This window comes from Xenia sp. Carnegie-2017, unplaced genomic scaffold, assembly GCF_021976095.1.
Source record: "Xenia sp. Carnegie-2017 unplaced genomic scaffold, XeniaSp_v1 HiC_scaffold_13, whole genome shotgun sequence".
Lineage (NCBI taxonomy): Eukaryota > Metazoa > Cnidaria > Anthozoa > Malacalcyonacea > Xeniidae > Xenia > Xenia sp. Carnegie-2017.
The window spans coordinates 2,670,425-2,686,856 of record NW_025813436.1 but is presented as its reverse complement, the minus strand read 5'-3'; the positions used below and the strand labels follow the sequence as shown (position 1 = coordinate 2,686,856).

Here is a 16,432-nt window from a genome sequence, read left to right as displayed (position 1 = left end):
AGAGGACTTCACAGAAGGACTTAATGCTCTTGAAAACTCTGGCAGCTAATTAATATTGATAATTTCTTTATGTCTTTTTTTAACTGATCTTCAGTAGTGTGCCAGTCGTCCGTTTTTACCTGCTTGAACTTTTTACTTTAGAATGAAGTTGAGCATCTTTCTGAACAGAAACACAGTACCCAATGAAACTTTTTAAAACATTGAGCTTTTTCTTGTAATCTTGTTAGGGTGCTCAGTCTAATGAAAATACGTCTGAAAATCCAACGGATTCAACATCTTCTCTATTGCATTGGTTGAAAATGTGCTAAGAATAACGCAAATCCCCTTTTTTACTATCCCTCAACATTGTTTGGTACACGTATGATGACGTACTTTATATTATTAACATAAAAACAAAGTTAATGCTAACAGTAACTTTTTCATTGGCTTTTGGTTTTTGACGTTGATGAATAAGAAAAAAATTACAATTCAATCATTATATTCAGAAATTGAATTCCAGCATCATAATGATATCGCTTAATCCAATCTCTAGCCATTAAATATATGTCTACTTTATAAAAATCTATAAAGGCATCCCTGGCGATAAGCCGTTTCGTCCTGTACTTTCTTGTAACCATTCAAAAGAGTGTTGGTTAATCTGTTCATCGTTCGACTGTGGCAAGTTTCCTCTTTCCTCTCGATCATTTTCTTGCACTGGGGGTCTCACAGACTACAGTTAATGTAACAGAATTTACGTTGGCTTGTGGAATGTGCTCTGGGCAAATTCAAATCTGTGTGGGTCATTTTATTTTGAAGTTTCTCTATACAAACTGTTTTGCTACCAACAAGCACTATCAAATTGTGTAGGTCATTACTCACCGAAGTCATAACTTGCTGGTTAGATGGTTGCTGTTGTTGCTCTTTTCTTTTCCCATCTCTAATTTGCTGAAAAGAGAATTTTATTTCTATGGTCACTTGGTTGTTAGGTTGGTAAATGCTTAAAAATTTTACTTTAATAGTAGCTTCAAATTTAAAGGTAATACACCTTTGTGAAATTTTTCATTCATGGTACATTATAAAAAGAAGCTTCAATGTAACAATATTGCTACTATAATGCATGCATGAATAGTCTGGCATGACTCACCCTGGCAAAATTTTTTTGGTTTGTCTGTTGCTTCTTCTGCTGTCTCTGCTGTTCTCGCATATGCTGAAAAGAAAGTTTTATGATTATTAATAGATTGGTCAAACCTGGCATGAGCCACAAGTAGTTTTTGTCCAGGAAGACACTAAAGGTAGTTAATGTTTGATTGTATGCCTTAAATTTAGAGAACTACTTTGAACGTGATATCTTAAATCACCACCAAAATTAATCATTATGTGAAGGATTCTTTGATACAATAACCTGTTACCAACCATGCACCCAGGAACTGTCTAGCTGGACTCACCCAATCCAATGTTTGCTGGTTGGTCTGTCGCTGCAGTTGCTGTCGTTGCCCTTGTCTTCTTCGTGGAATACAACGATATGTTTCATTTCTCGCAAGTGCTTTTCCTGGTGACATCTTTCCTACGTATTACAAATAATGATAGTGAGATTTTACTAACCAAAAGTAGACCCAACAAGTCTCAATGTTGAAAAAGAAAGAAAATGTAATATGACAGACAGACCCTTTATTAAGGAGTTGTTTTCATGTTCCTCGTCGTATTCACTGTAGTTATATAAACCATAGCCATTGCAGGCATGGGATTTGATTCTATTGTTGTTGTCACAAAAATAGGCTATAGGCGGCAGCTTTGGTATTATTTGATCATATAACTCTTTCAGCTATCTACTAAAGCTTTTGTTTATTCTCCAAGGATGAAATGTAATGACCTATCTATTTTTTTCTTGTGCTCACTTTACTTCTTCTCCCCAATTCTAAGACAAATGTGTAGACCCATGCACAAGTCACCATTTTATCAAGTAAACAATGAACACAATAACTTTAAGAATAAGGTTTAGAGAGATGATATTTCAAAAGTCGTTTCTTCCCCTAAATGATTTGATCTTCGTATTACACTGCTAATTATAATGTCTGGCAAACCTTGTAAATCAGTCCCTACACTAATATGTAGATAATGCATATTGCCTTTACACAGCATTCATAATGTAAGATTGCAGCAATTCTTTTTAATGTTATAACTTAAAGTTTCGTGTTTCTTATATGAAAAACACTAAACTGAATAAAACAAGACACGACAGGGTCGTTGGCCGTATTTTTTGTAAATGGTTTTCTCTTATTGCTATCTATTAAGAAAATAAATAGCGAGTTTGCTGTAAACTTTGCTTGGACTTTAAACTGAAGCTAAGTAGCGAAGTTTAGATTGATGTATAAAGATTTTTACGTGTTTCTGGTCTATGTATTTAAGGTTTCAGTTTAAAAATTTGAATGGAGAATATGAAGGAAGGGAAACGAATCGTATTTTGATATGCTTTATGCTTCTCACATGATGTTCGTCTTTTACGATTACAAGTATAACTTGTTTTTAAAAGATTCAATTACACTGATCAAGAAAAAAGTCACGAATAATACTAAGCAATATTTGCATAGTTGATGTTTGTCATAAGCAGGCATATTTAAGCTTAACAAATTAAATTTTCCCATCCGCAAATCATTACAGTAATTTTTCACGAAGTAAGACGATCTGTTTCACTTATATTCGTTTTAATTTATGTCTAATTTAGCGCAGTTGCACCTACTATATGTATGTATATGTACTTGCCTGATTTTAAAGACCAGTCCGAGCTTGTTCTTTGTATTATCTGTTATCTTTAAACCCGCTATATGACATTCAACAATATAAGCTTCTCGAAAATCTCCACATCTCCCCCCTGCCCACCCTCTCGTCGAACACCACAATCACGCAATATAACAAATCTCGCAGGAGATTGAACGACAAATTATATTTCCGCTTGTTTTGTCGATGACGCAACAAAATGTTATGTTCTTCATCGTTTGTAAAATATTCTTGGCATTCGTTGGTTTATTGAAATATTCTTAAGATTTACCAATAAGTTTGTCAGCATATAATACTGGTGATACCTTTTGATTTGAGTTTTTAGATGTTGTGTATACATATTTCACTCTTTATTAATTGAAAGTAGCTAACTACTTTAAAAAACTTTTGTATAACAAGAGATGAGATTATTCTACTGAAGTTTCCATGACCGGCAAGAGATGTTTTTTGTAACTGCTTCGTCTTTTGTTTCACGATTTCACCATTTTGGTATACAAGTAGAAAAGCATCTTTTAAGTTAATGTTTTCCTCAATAGCAATCCAACCGATTTATACATACTTCTACATTAGGGCATCCATAGCCTTCCTCGAAATCTGCCGATGAATAGTCTGAACATTCTCTTCATCTGTAAGCGAATATGCAATTAATGGTACATTATAAGTCGTAAAGATATTGAGCACTTTGATCCATAAAGTTCAACTTAAGCAATCTTGTGTACACGTAGCAAGGTGTGTTCCTTATTATAGACGTTGTTATTGTGAATATGTTTTGTACTTCCAGCTTCCCTCTGATTTAATTGTGTTGAGAAAATTAATTGCATATTTCAAATTTTGACCGCGGTATGCTGTATACCATAAATATTTATATAGTCAAGCATCATAAAAGTCGTCTTCGTTAATGCTGTTACATATATGCTATATTAACTGTTCACCATGTATATTTCTCTGTTAATTCTGACACTGTATGAAATGTTCCTTCTAATGATTTGTTGCTTCATTAAAACATGTTTGCATAATCAATTTAAAAGAACAATATACAATCGGGAAAGACTCAAAGACGTTTTTGCTTGTCAGACTTCATGCGTAAAATATATTGCATGTAGCCTTTGTAAAATATTTGTTTCGAAGAAGTTCTCTATAAATTCTTTTTGTGGATATTAAAGTGTCGATGAATGCATTTAACCTTCTCACCTCACTAACTTAACTCTTTACGTTAGGTGTTATATGCATAGCGATATACAGTCTTCAATTCTCTTAACGTGATGATTAAAGTCTTCTTATATCATAAATCATGACCAGCCGACAATTTAAAGAAGTATAATATAAAACAAATTCGGAAGAAGCAAGACATCTTGAGATTGCAAAATATGAATCAAAACAAGACGAGAAGTAAACTGTAAATTTCGACTTTATTTCAAAGTCATCCTCAGACAGAAAGGATGACTTCTGAGGATGACTTTGAAATAAAGTCGAAAATTTACAGTTTACTTCTCGTCTTGTTTTGACTCATATTTTGCAATCTCAAGATGTCTTGCTTCTTCGGAATTTGTTTTATATTACACTTCTTATATCATAATATAGGGTATTTGTAAAGAGTGATGTTTTGTAGAGACTTGGACATCTTCGTTTAGTCTTTTTAAAGGGAAGTATTCCCGTGTTAAACATGAATTCCTTATTTAGTCAAGTCCATTTTTGCTGTCAGGAAATGAGGTTGTGTTGAAACGAGTGTATCTAACTGTCGCGGGTCGCGGTAAAATGTCGCGAGTAAAGTCGCGGGTAAAATGTCGCAAGTAAAGTTGCGGGTCTAAAAACACTTTTTTTGAATGGAAAAGTTTGAAAGAAGTCGATGTTAAATTCTTACGAATTCTTTATTTCTATGTATTTCATTCAAGTGGGTTTGAATGTGCTCTATAAATCAACGTTCTCTGCTGTCAACATTAAAAAATATGCCACTGGGGCTTTGGATATTTAAGTTTTGTGTTTGTTATACCATTCCAATTATACATAACGATGCGTTGTTAATAAAAGAGGAATTATCATTAGTTTTGAGGGCCGTTGAAATTTTCACAATTGAAATTTTAAAACCCAGTTCATAAATTATAAGATATGGTTTATTTATATGTATAACTTGAACTTTCACACGACTATAAATTTGCTTTTCTTTAGCAACTAAGTTATTCATTACCATTGAAAGAGTAGTATCCAAGTAAAACTTGAATGGTTAGTGATGCTTGATATTAATGAAGAGCTATGTTTTTTATAGTGATTAGTGTATAACTTATGAATATTAATATTATATTTGGATACATAGAACAAACACACATTGCCTATAAATTAGGATTTTACGCAACGCTAATGAGGTATTTCTATTGACAACAGAGTAAGTGTATCTTATAGACCCTGGCACTAAGTGTAGTAGGGTCATAACAAATATCAACCATTAATTCAAGATTTATTTTTATACAACTCATGTAATAGATATAAAACACATTATTGCTAAGTAAAAGAAACTTGCCAATCGTGCGCAAGGAAAAATAGAAGCTGGTTTTCCTTATATAATCTATCAATAGCTATGATATTTGATGCTAAACGAAATGTGTTTACGAGTTGAGGTGGACGAGTTTTCAACGGTAATGTCCCAAACCTTGCAGCCACTAATTATAGAATTTGTATACTGGGTACATTGGGTATATCATAAGTATAAAAAGACAATAAAATATGTCTCCGGGTGCGTTGGATAATTAAGATTACCTATCTACATGTGTTGGTTTTTCTATATGTAAATTCTCAAATTAGAGACTGCAAGGTTTAGGGACATTGCCGTTGAAAACTCCGTACATCCACTTCAAGTCCCTAGTATATAAATTGTATAATTAGTGGATGCAAGATTTGCTGACATTACCGTTGAAAACTTCGTACATCCACTTCAAGTTCCAAACACATTTCGTTTAGAATCATATTTCAAAATTTATGGATAGATTATATAAGTTGCGTAAAATCCTGATTTATAGGCAATTTGTGTTTGTTCTTTGTTTCAAATATAATATTAATATTCATAAGTTATGTACTAATCACTATAAAAAATATAGCTTTTCATTAATACCAAGTATCACTAACCATTTAAGATTTACTTGGATACAACTCTTTTAATGGTAATGAATAACTTAGTTGCTAGAGAAAAGTAAATTCATAGTCTTGTGAAAGCGCAAGTTATACAAATAAATAAACCATATCTTATAATTTATTAACTGGGTTTTAAAATTTCAATTGTAAGAGAATTTTAACGGCCCTCAAAACTAATAATAATTCCTTTTTTATTATCAACGCATCGTTTTGTACATTAGGATAGGTATAACAAACACAAATCTTAAATATCCAAAGCACCAGTGACATAATTTTTTAATGTTGACAGCAGAGAAAGTTGATTTATAAAGCACATTCAAGTGGGCACACATAGAAATAAAGAATTCCTGAGAATTTAACAATGACTTCTTTCAAACTTTTCCATGCAAAAAATATGTTTTTGAGACCTGTGACTTTACCCGCGACCCGCGACAGTTAGATACACTCCGTTGAAACTTATTATATACAATTCATAGTTTTTATATGGTCTTTTAATGAGAGTTGAATCCCTATTTACTTCAGTTTTTTCCTGGGTATGATATATTGCAGATTTCAACAAAACTTAGTTTTTGTATGCTGTAGTCTATTGTGTTAAAGTTTGGTAGATTATTTATGTATGTAATAACATTATAATGAATGCCTGTGACACACTTTCAATATTGGTTTTAGCTTTGATAGGCAAAAGAAGGTACGAAAGCATGATCGTGACTAAAACACCACACGAGTACATACGAGTACATACGAGTATATACGAGTAACATACGAGTACATACGAATAACATACGAGTACATACGAGTAACATACGAGTACATACGAGTAACATACGAGTACATACGAGTGACATACGACTATTTTCTGGTCAACAAATGAGAAAAAACACAATTTCTTCAATACATTGATATTTGCGTTTACTTTTCCTTGTATTTGTGTGGACTTTGGGGCAACCATTTGATGGATTTAAATGCTGAAAAGGTATTTTAATTTCATACTACATTCATTTGTATGTTTTAGTTGAATTTGTTATAGATATTTTGTCGATGCGATTTGCCAGTATTTGAGCGCTTTTTGACACACTTTCACTTAGGAAATACATATTTATGAAAGCGATTAAATAAACAACGTATCAATAGTGCTTTCAAAACGTGCTATATGAAATAAATGTACATTATATATATTTGAATTGATTGAGAGTTGCACTGTGTTACGTATATATATCATATTATGCGTACAATTTCAGCTTACTTTTAATGTTTTTAAAGTTCTAGCTGATATAATTCAGTCTTTTAACTGCAAAATCAGTATCTTAAAGACTTAAATAAATTATTGATCATGATAAAAAGGTTTCCTTGATTTGCAATTTAGTGCTCATTATGCTACATGGACTCAAATTATATGCAATGAGTGAAACTGGATAGTGGATAAGAATATATTATATAACTTTTAGTGTAAAAATGGGTTCATTTTAATGGACTTTATAACCAATCGCCCAAGAAACATTTTAGATAACAGAATTTTATGTTATTTAAGTTTCTAAATAAGTTTCTTAATATTGGAGAGCAACTTTAATTCAAAAAAGATTGGCTTTGTCTTGTATTTTTTTCTGTCCCATTTATTAATATCATTTGCCCCTGTGTGTATATTTATATTTCTACATTAACATCTTGTTATGTGCTATGCCCAGCTTTAAAAATTACAAATGATTAAAAAATGGGTTAGCACAACCAAAAACCTTGAAACATCATGAACCGGCTATGACTTAATGTACTAAGAAGAAATAAATGTAACAAATCATTTAATCATAAAGACATTGTTTAGAAATCTATTGTTCTTACAGTCAGTAAACACAAAAATATTTGTTTGTAAATGTAGATCGTCCAGGTTGGTATAGTCTTTGTCTCTGAAGATGATTACCGCTAAGGTTGTCGAAACGTCAGTCAACAACAACAAAAACAGTCCTTCTCAGGACTATACCAACCTGGACGATCTACATTTACAAACATGTAACGATACTCCCGGGTTCAAACCATTTTTTTTATAGATAAGGATCCAAAATGCACGAATTTCACCGAATGGCTAAGTATAGTTAACTGTTTTGCCATTGTAAATACTCACTCCGATCTGTTTTGCAATTTTTACTTCGTACACTTTTTAAAATAAAATCAACGATGAAAATCAACTTTGTTTTCTAAAAAATATTACCATATTTAATGGGCAAATGAGGTTACAGTGCGTGTCTTGAGAGGTTGGGGATATAATTTTAATTGTTGACTTGAAATTGGTGTTGCTGCAAGCTATGTAAAATAGCTTGCAGCAACTAAAATGAATAACTATAAACTGAATAAACTATAACTTTAAAGTGAATTAAAACTATAGCTATAAACAATAAATCTTACGCTATTTCTTGAATATCAACATTTACGTAAAACGTTTACATTTGTCTTTTGGTTATCAGTTTATAGTATTTAAAACAGAACACAAAAGTCCATGATGCGTCTAAATGACAACAAAACTTCAACAAAACTTCAATTTTGGCAGAAAATTTCAACAAAACTTTACTTTAAGCTTTTCAGCCGTTAAAACTGATTGCTGATCAGCTGTTAAGTGTAGTTGCGAACTTGCATACACTGTCCCATAAAAATAGAGATTTTTCTTAGCAATGTGACTGAAATCACAATGATAGTACGTATTAGTGAAGTCTGTACCATACTGAACTGTTCCGTTGGTATCCAGCCCCCGAATTCTCCTATCACTATGACGAACAACGATATTGTGCGGTGGGCAACTGTATTTGTTCGTAAAATCTTGGTTACACCCATAGCATTTCTTTACGTTGTTTGGCATCAGGCAAATTTGATAATGATGAGGAGAAAGCCCTGAATGCCAAACCGTAATCGAATCTAATGATTGGTACGGTAGCTGATATTATTGCTGCAGTAGCTGTTGAAGTTGTTGTTGCTCTCGTAGCTGATGTTGTTGTTGTGGTGTATGCTGAATACTAAGATTATAAAGTTGTCGTTGCAGGTGTTGCTGTGTATCCAGGGGGAGTTTTGGTAGTGCATTCTGGTACGACTGCTCCCGATGGTGTGGTTTTGACATCATATCAAGGAAAGAGATAATAGGATTTGGAGATGTCTGTGATTCACAATATAGTCCTCGATGTGATAAGGTAGATGAACTGATCTGTTTGATAAACGTTGAAGATACTGGACCAAAAGAAGTCAACGACGCTGTAGGATCAGCTAAGTCCAACTCAGCGATAGATCTTTGCGGAGGTTGCCAGGATTCTTTCGTTTGCTTTTTCTTTCGTTTAAAAGCTTTGCTAATTTCATCTGGTTTCATCCCTTGCTCTTTTGACGTTTTTCTAGAGTTATAAACCTTTGTCAGGTTTACACCAGCCTTCTTTTTCTTTTGAAATTTTTTCTGAATATCTTTCACATATTCTGCCAAGCAGTTAAGGTGTTCAGCGACCGCAATTGTATCTTGACAGACACCAATGGCCTTGTAAACGCTACATTGGCACTCCAGAATATTTCCAGTTTTTGACGGCTGAACAATAAGAGGAACTTTTCCAAGTTGGCTTTTCACAGTTCTAATTCGATGATCATCTGATGCTGCTTGCAGAATCGCACCCTGCTCATTTAATAGACTTTCTGCATTCTTAATCATATCTCTGAGCGTGCTGTTAGGAACAATTTCTTCTGGAATGCCAAATTGATCAGCTGTTAAGGAAAGACGCCGTTCATGTATCTTTAGAGGATATAATGCTGCAGTGTTGCTGTCAGAAACTTTAATTGATTGGGAATCATTGTTGTTGGCTATCAAGACAACCTCGTTTCTAGGTAAAGGAAGAAGTGCGCAAGAGATACTCGTGAAAAAACGTTTCAACGCTTGCTTTCGTTCTTCTGGAGGCATGTCTTTCCAACTGTCATAGTCCCAAGAAAATTTCTTGTATTCCTTATCTAATCTGTACGGACCTTGCCCATATAAAGCTTTTGCAGCATCTTGATACAAACGCAGAACCCTATTCTTAAGGCTGGAAATTGCAGCTGTAAGACTGGCATCTCTGTGTTTAACCCCATTTCCTTCAGCATCAATTTCAAGTTTTGACATGTAATGTAGACATTCCACCGGATTCTGTCCGAAGCCTCGTGGAACACCAGCACGATCACGAATGTACTTTGCCATTTTCTCTCGGATTTGAATCTCCTTGTACCGCCTAAAATACTTGCAAAACTTAGTTGGATCATTCTGTGTGCTAGATCTTTCAATTTTTTCCCACTTGCTTTGAAATAGTTTAGATTTCTCATCGAATTCTTCTTTGCTTTCACAATCGTATAAACAGCCATCTTCTCCCATCATTGGACCACCAAATATATCGCCTTGGATTACTTTTCTTTGTCGAAGAGGGATATTTAACTCTGTGAGCTTTCTCTCGATGCTATCTTGAACATGCTCTAACCTCAAAAGGTGAATTGTGTCACTCATCTCTTTCAGAATTCCACCACTTAATGCCTCACCTTCATCTGTGCACAGAACATGTAAGCCTTCCAACTGGGGTTTACCACGTTTAACTGCTTGCCAAAAGTAGCGAAAGTCTTCCGTAGTTTTGTTTCTGTGAATCAAAAGGGGTCCTGGAAACCATGGATGTTTGAAACAGTCCCGCTTGCGCAAGCTTAAGTTCTGGTAAGCTGTCTGGGTGAAATAGTACTCAGCAATATTGAAAGTTGTGTCAGCAAGCAATGGAGAAAATAAATTTCCACCTCCCGCTCTTGTGCAAAAACGAAAAATGTCCGTTAGCGCTTGGTTTGTAAATGCAACCACGAGTGGCTGGCAAGCTCGACGAAACAGCACTTCTCGGACAAACGGCTGGTTTTCTTCTAAAATTAAAAAATCTTTTTCTTGGTTTTGCTCGAGCAACATAAGAATTACGTCATTAATCTCATCATTGGACTTCAAGTTACTAGCATAATTGAATTTGTAATTGGAAACTTGCTTTGGGTTACGGACCCGTGCAGAGTCTGTTGTACTTTCCAAAGCAGTCACGTCAGCGTCACCTATTGATTCTGCTAGTAGTCGGGGAGCCTTGGAAGATGACATAACAGCTTCGTTGCATTCCTGTTTGACAGAATGTTCTGTTGGTCTATAGAACGGCGTGTCTTCTCTGGCTGCATTTCCATGTTTTGACGGAGCAATAGGGGCTGGATTTCCAGAGCTGAAACCGTAATGAATAATAATCATCTTCAATCTCAGGTTGTATTCTTTCATAGCTGTAAGATTTCCATGAACGATGTTATACTCTTGTACGGGCATAACAAAAATAACATATCGTGTAAATGAAGTGTCAAACTGCCTCAGAGTCTCTTTATGTACCGCTCGTTTTCGTATTACAGCATACAATTTGCTAAGATCGGCTGTTGTACTTTTCCATTTCCCATCCTCACGACGGTTATACGTCCCTCCAATGATTATTCCTTTCTTGTTCTTGATCACGCGGACTTCAGTTGATAAACTTAGCTCCCCATCACCGCATATTGTTGCTTGATAAAAACGCACCTGATCTCGCTTGATAAAAGATCCTGGTATGTCATCTGCTTCGACGTCGTATGGATGCTTAAGATTGATTAAGTCTTATTGTACTACAAACGTGGCAGTTTCTTTGATCCTAGTTGGCTTTATTCTAAAAACTTTCTCTTCTGCCACGTTTTAAAGAAAACATATTTTAAATATTTCTTCAACATTAGGACTGCTCTCACTGAACTTTGGTAGATTGCTATTGTTACGGTAATACTTTATATGGTCTTCGCCTGGGCTGAGACATTCAACATCCACATATTCTGATTTTACATCAGTGAAAAGTTTTTTTTCACTGGAGAAAAGCTAGTACCAACGTCTTTTGTCAAGTCAACGAATTCTATGCTCTGCCTTTTCCTTTTTGATGCTTCCTTCATAAAGAAATCATTATTGCTAAATGACCCGAACAAAAAAACTTAAAATGTAATACCTTAAATTTTCTATTTATAATCCTTATTTATAAAATTTAGAAAAATTTCTTATTTTTTATTACAAGTTGAAAGAACAGAGAACCATAGATCTTTCAGGGTTTTTGGTTGTGCTAACCCATTTTTTAATCATTTGTAATTTTTAAAGCTGGGCATAGCACATAACAAGATGTTAATGTAGAAATATAAATATACACAGAGGGGCAAATGATATTAATAAATGGGACAGAAAAAAATACAAGACAAAACCAATCTTTTTTGAATTAAAGTTGCTCTCCAATATTAAGAAACTTATTCAGAAACTTAAATAGCATAAAAAAAATTCTGTTGTCTAAAATGTTTCTTGGGCGATTGGTTATAAAATCCATTAAAATGAACCCATTTTTACACTAAGAGTTATATAATTTATTCTTATCCACTATCCAGTTTCACTCATTGCATATAATTTGAGTCCATGTAGCATAATGAGCACTAAATTGCAAATCAAGGAAACCTTTTTATCATGATCAATAATATATTTAAGTCTTTAAGATACTGATTTTGCAGTTAAAAGACTGAATTATATCAGCTAGAACTTTAAAAACATTAAAAGTAAGCTGAAATTATACGCATAATATGATATATATATGTAACACAGTGCAACTCTCAATTAATTCAAATATATATAATGTACATTTATTTCATATAGAACGTTTTGAAAGCATTATTGATACGTTGTTTATTTAATCGCTTTCATAAATATGTATTTCCTAAGTGAAAGTGTGTCAAAAAGCGCTCAAATACTGGCAAATCGCATCGACAAAATATCTATAACAAATTCAACTAAAACATACAAATGAATGTAGTATGAAATTAAAATACCTTTTCAGCATTTAAATCCATCAAGATATTGTGTTTTTTCTCATTTGTTGACCAGAAAATAGTCGTATGTCACTCGTATGTACTCGTATGTTACTCGTATGTACTTGTATGTTACTCGTATGTACTCGTATGTTACTCGTAAGTACTCGTATGTTACTCGTATATACTCGTATGTACTCGTATGTACTCGTGTGGTGTTTTAGTCACGATCACGAAAGCATGTGTTTCAACTACGAAACGACGGAAAGTTGTGAGTGGCTTGTTCGCGTGTTTGAACTTCTAGAAAAGTACTTCAATTGATAACGCTTTTTCAAGAGCTCTTAAAATGTATGGCAAGTCGTATTAATTATTTACGTCAGTCTTCCTTTGTTGGTTTTCCTGTAATGTGAGAGCACGCTAACAAAACATTAACATAAAGAACGTCCTTGGTATTTGTTTATCGATAATGTCATATATGGACATCCAGTTTCTTTGAGAAGCAATGGTGATAATCAATCTAAAATTTTTTTGGCAATGGCCGTGTTCACAAAATATGGGAAATTTGAACATCAACTGATTGTGCAAAGAGTGGAGTCTAGCGAGGTTAGAATAAAGCATGACTAAACGTTACCTGCTAGCTCCACCACTGCTTTACACTGCATGTCCAAAGTTTTAAGGCAGACTAATTTTCACACTTTACTAGCGCACTCAAGACTAAGCGAGTTAAATGGGTCAGGTTTCATGTGTAAATCAAACTTTCAAACTGACATTTTCCCTGAAATGTATAGCAACAATAGATAAACGTGTTGGGTGCAGCACAGGTTGTCTTTTGAATTCTGTATTAACTGCAACCTGTTGATCATAATTGCGGTATGATCTGGTACAGATAAAATACACGTTTTTTGCATGCAGTATCCCACAGTAGATTCTCTTTTAAAGTGTTCACAAAAAGTAATGATGCATATAGTCTCATCTATAGTGTAACGATAATTTTTTGTATATTTCCATGTTCAAAATAAATAGTGGTCGATACATTACAAAAATTCAATTTGCATTATAGTTAGAAACATTCCGTATAATACATTTGGGTCAAGATTGAAGTGAGTAAAATAATATTGCATGACCCTTAAGACCTGCTAGCATGCAAAGATTTGCAGTGGTAGCTTTAAATGTACTCTGTATTCAATTGCCCGTCAAACTAATGTTGATATATTTGTAACTCTGATTCAACAAGAGCGATGGAAGTTCCAAATCCATAAGTGGTCCAATAAGGTAGTTGATGTTTAATTTTATTTTCTAAATTTTTTATTAATTTTTAAGTGTATGAAATTGCAATATTTTTAGTTTCTCAAAGAGGAATGATCGGTGATAGCTTTAATTGATACTATGCAAAATAATTATACGGCATAGAATCCTTTTTTACAATTACACTGCTACCATTGTGATTTTCACATAATATCACAGTCAATTACCTCATTTCTAACTTAACTCATTACATAGAGGTGTGTATGGGGGGCCTCTAACAACTTGAAAGAAAATTTTAAAGACTATCTCTGTTTTGTAATAGCATTTTTGTATAGTAAATTTTATGTTCAGGCATGCTAATGAGCCTTGACATTTAGCAAAACATTCAAGTATTGTTCACTTCCCAGTTTTTTGGTAAAAAACGTTAGCAAAATGAGTCGTTTTTTCGCAAAAACGATGGAAACAAAAAACATTTTTTATAACTCTAAGACGCTTAAATTGCATTTTCGAGGCCTTGAAATTCAAAATTTTCCATGACTGATGTTTGAAAAATCCTAGATCCGACCCTGCTCTTCGTTATGCTGTTTTTTACTTTTTAAATGTTGTTCATCATTCTCATGAGCTACTTGCTTTTTGCAAGATTTCTTTTTTCTCTACGAGATTTGTTTCTTTGTTTATTTGATTTGATGTTAGCTTACTTAATGTTTCTGACATCATTGTTTGCCTTAAAACAGCATGATGATTATAGGTACAAAGTCCGTTGCTAAGACTTATGGGTTACAAGTTGCAACTTTTGTCAGTCAGAAGTCTTCAAAATATTTTTGAATATGCTGTTTTTCTATTTTTGTGTCTATAATTTTTTTCGTACGTTTACCTGTGGTAATTTACAATCCTCGTTTCAACTCATGTTTTAACCTTATGTACATATAAAATTAACCGTCTGTAAATTGTCTACCATTTTTTAAATATCACCTGTATAACAATTAGTCCTAACTTTTTTTGTTGAATATTGTAATCGGTTGATAGGGTATATTTTCATGTTCATCCGTTATATACAATGGTAGTAATATGGTTTATGCTTTGTGATATGTGTGTCTTTCAGATATTGTTTTTATGCCGAATTTAAATGAAAAAATAATCGAGAGGGTTTATCCATGTCATTGAGCTCCTCGAAAAGTACTTTATTTTATATTGCTTTTAACGTACAAAAGCTTTTGAAACGACTTGAAAATGTCAGGAGACTTCAAGGAAATACCTTAGGTATTTGTATTTTAAGCAGTGACGCTGGCTGAATTATATTTTGGTGGGACAATTGCAAGTCATCCCGAATGCATGTTATTTTCATATGTTACGCCTGTTTGATTACACTGACATTTTTAAGTTCATTTTATCAGCATCAGACATGTATGCGTATTATAAAGAAATTGTAGTACGCCCAAAAATTTCCAAATATCGAGATAATATTTATTTATTTGAACTAAAATTACAATGGGTATATTAAAGAAACACAACAGATTTAATCATATATTAACACGAAACCTTACTTCTTTGGCCTATCATCCTACAACTTTTAAACGATGTACTTTCCTTTCGTTAATGTGCGTCCTTTTGGCGCTTAATATGGTCATGTGAGTAATAACAAACAATAGATTATGTAACACTACGTATTTACCAGAACAAAGTTACATATAAAAAGCCTTAGTATCTGTTACATTCCTCTTAACGTAATTACGTAACTGATGTAATGAAAAATAGAATATAAGCGTGTAATTACTATGAGTCAGCATAACAAAGCTACACACATACAATATCAGTTTTCCCGTCGAGACCGTTATATAAATCGAGACACAATCCAATGAAAGCCACCTTTACTATTCCTTGTGTTTCAAATCAACAAACTTAGCATTTATTGAACTTTTTCTCAACTATCGTAGTGTTTTATGCATCCTCCTCTTGTCTATTTCTTACTAATCTGTATAAATGATTCTCTTCCTCAATATTTAGCTCATCAAGTCCTTCCTTTTCTCCGAGTTCTTTTGTTGATTCTGCAACTTTCTTTAGTTTTTCAACATCTTGATTCAATTTACATTCAATTTTTCATTCTGTTTCCTGAGGTCACTTATTTCTTTTAAGAGCTTCTCTTTTCTGATATGAATCTTCCCTCCGAGTTGTTTCCTTTTCAAGCTCTTCCAACTTATTTTCAAATTTGTATTTTCTTTCCTCAGATCATTTACAATTTCGACTAAAGTCAGATTATCCTCATCATCCTGAGTGTCTTCTGTATTCTGTTTAAAGAAACTAACTATAAAGTGGCAAAGCAACTATAAAGTGGCAAAGCAATCTCACATGTAATTGAAAGAACCATAAAAGACAGCTCACCTCCATGGGAAGGAAATAAATTAACATCTAAAAGCTTAACCTACAGAGTCCTCAAAAATTATAGACAACTTCATCCAAACGGCTGAAGTAT

The 16,432-nt window shown here is 33.5% G+C and overlaps 1 long non-coding RNA gene across 2 annotated transcripts; it reads right to left on the bottom strand.

Annotated features, from left to right (window-relative positions):
• Positions 1–361: 361 nt before the first annotated feature.
• Positions 362–3,493, bottom strand: LOC124456961. Of its 2 annotated transcripts, none has more exons than XR_006952531.1 (5): positions 3,314–3,493; positions 1,425–1,543; positions 1,124–1,186; positions 859–924; positions 362–709 (listed from the first exon to the last, which is right to left on the bottom strand). It is a non-coding gene; the product is annotated as an uncharacterized LOC124456961 (long non-coding RNA). The 2 variants fall into 2 exon arrangements; XR_006952530.1 differs by lacking the exon at positions 3,314–3,493 and adding an exon at positions 1,645–2,159.
• Positions 3,494–16,432: the final 12,939 nt, after the last annotated feature.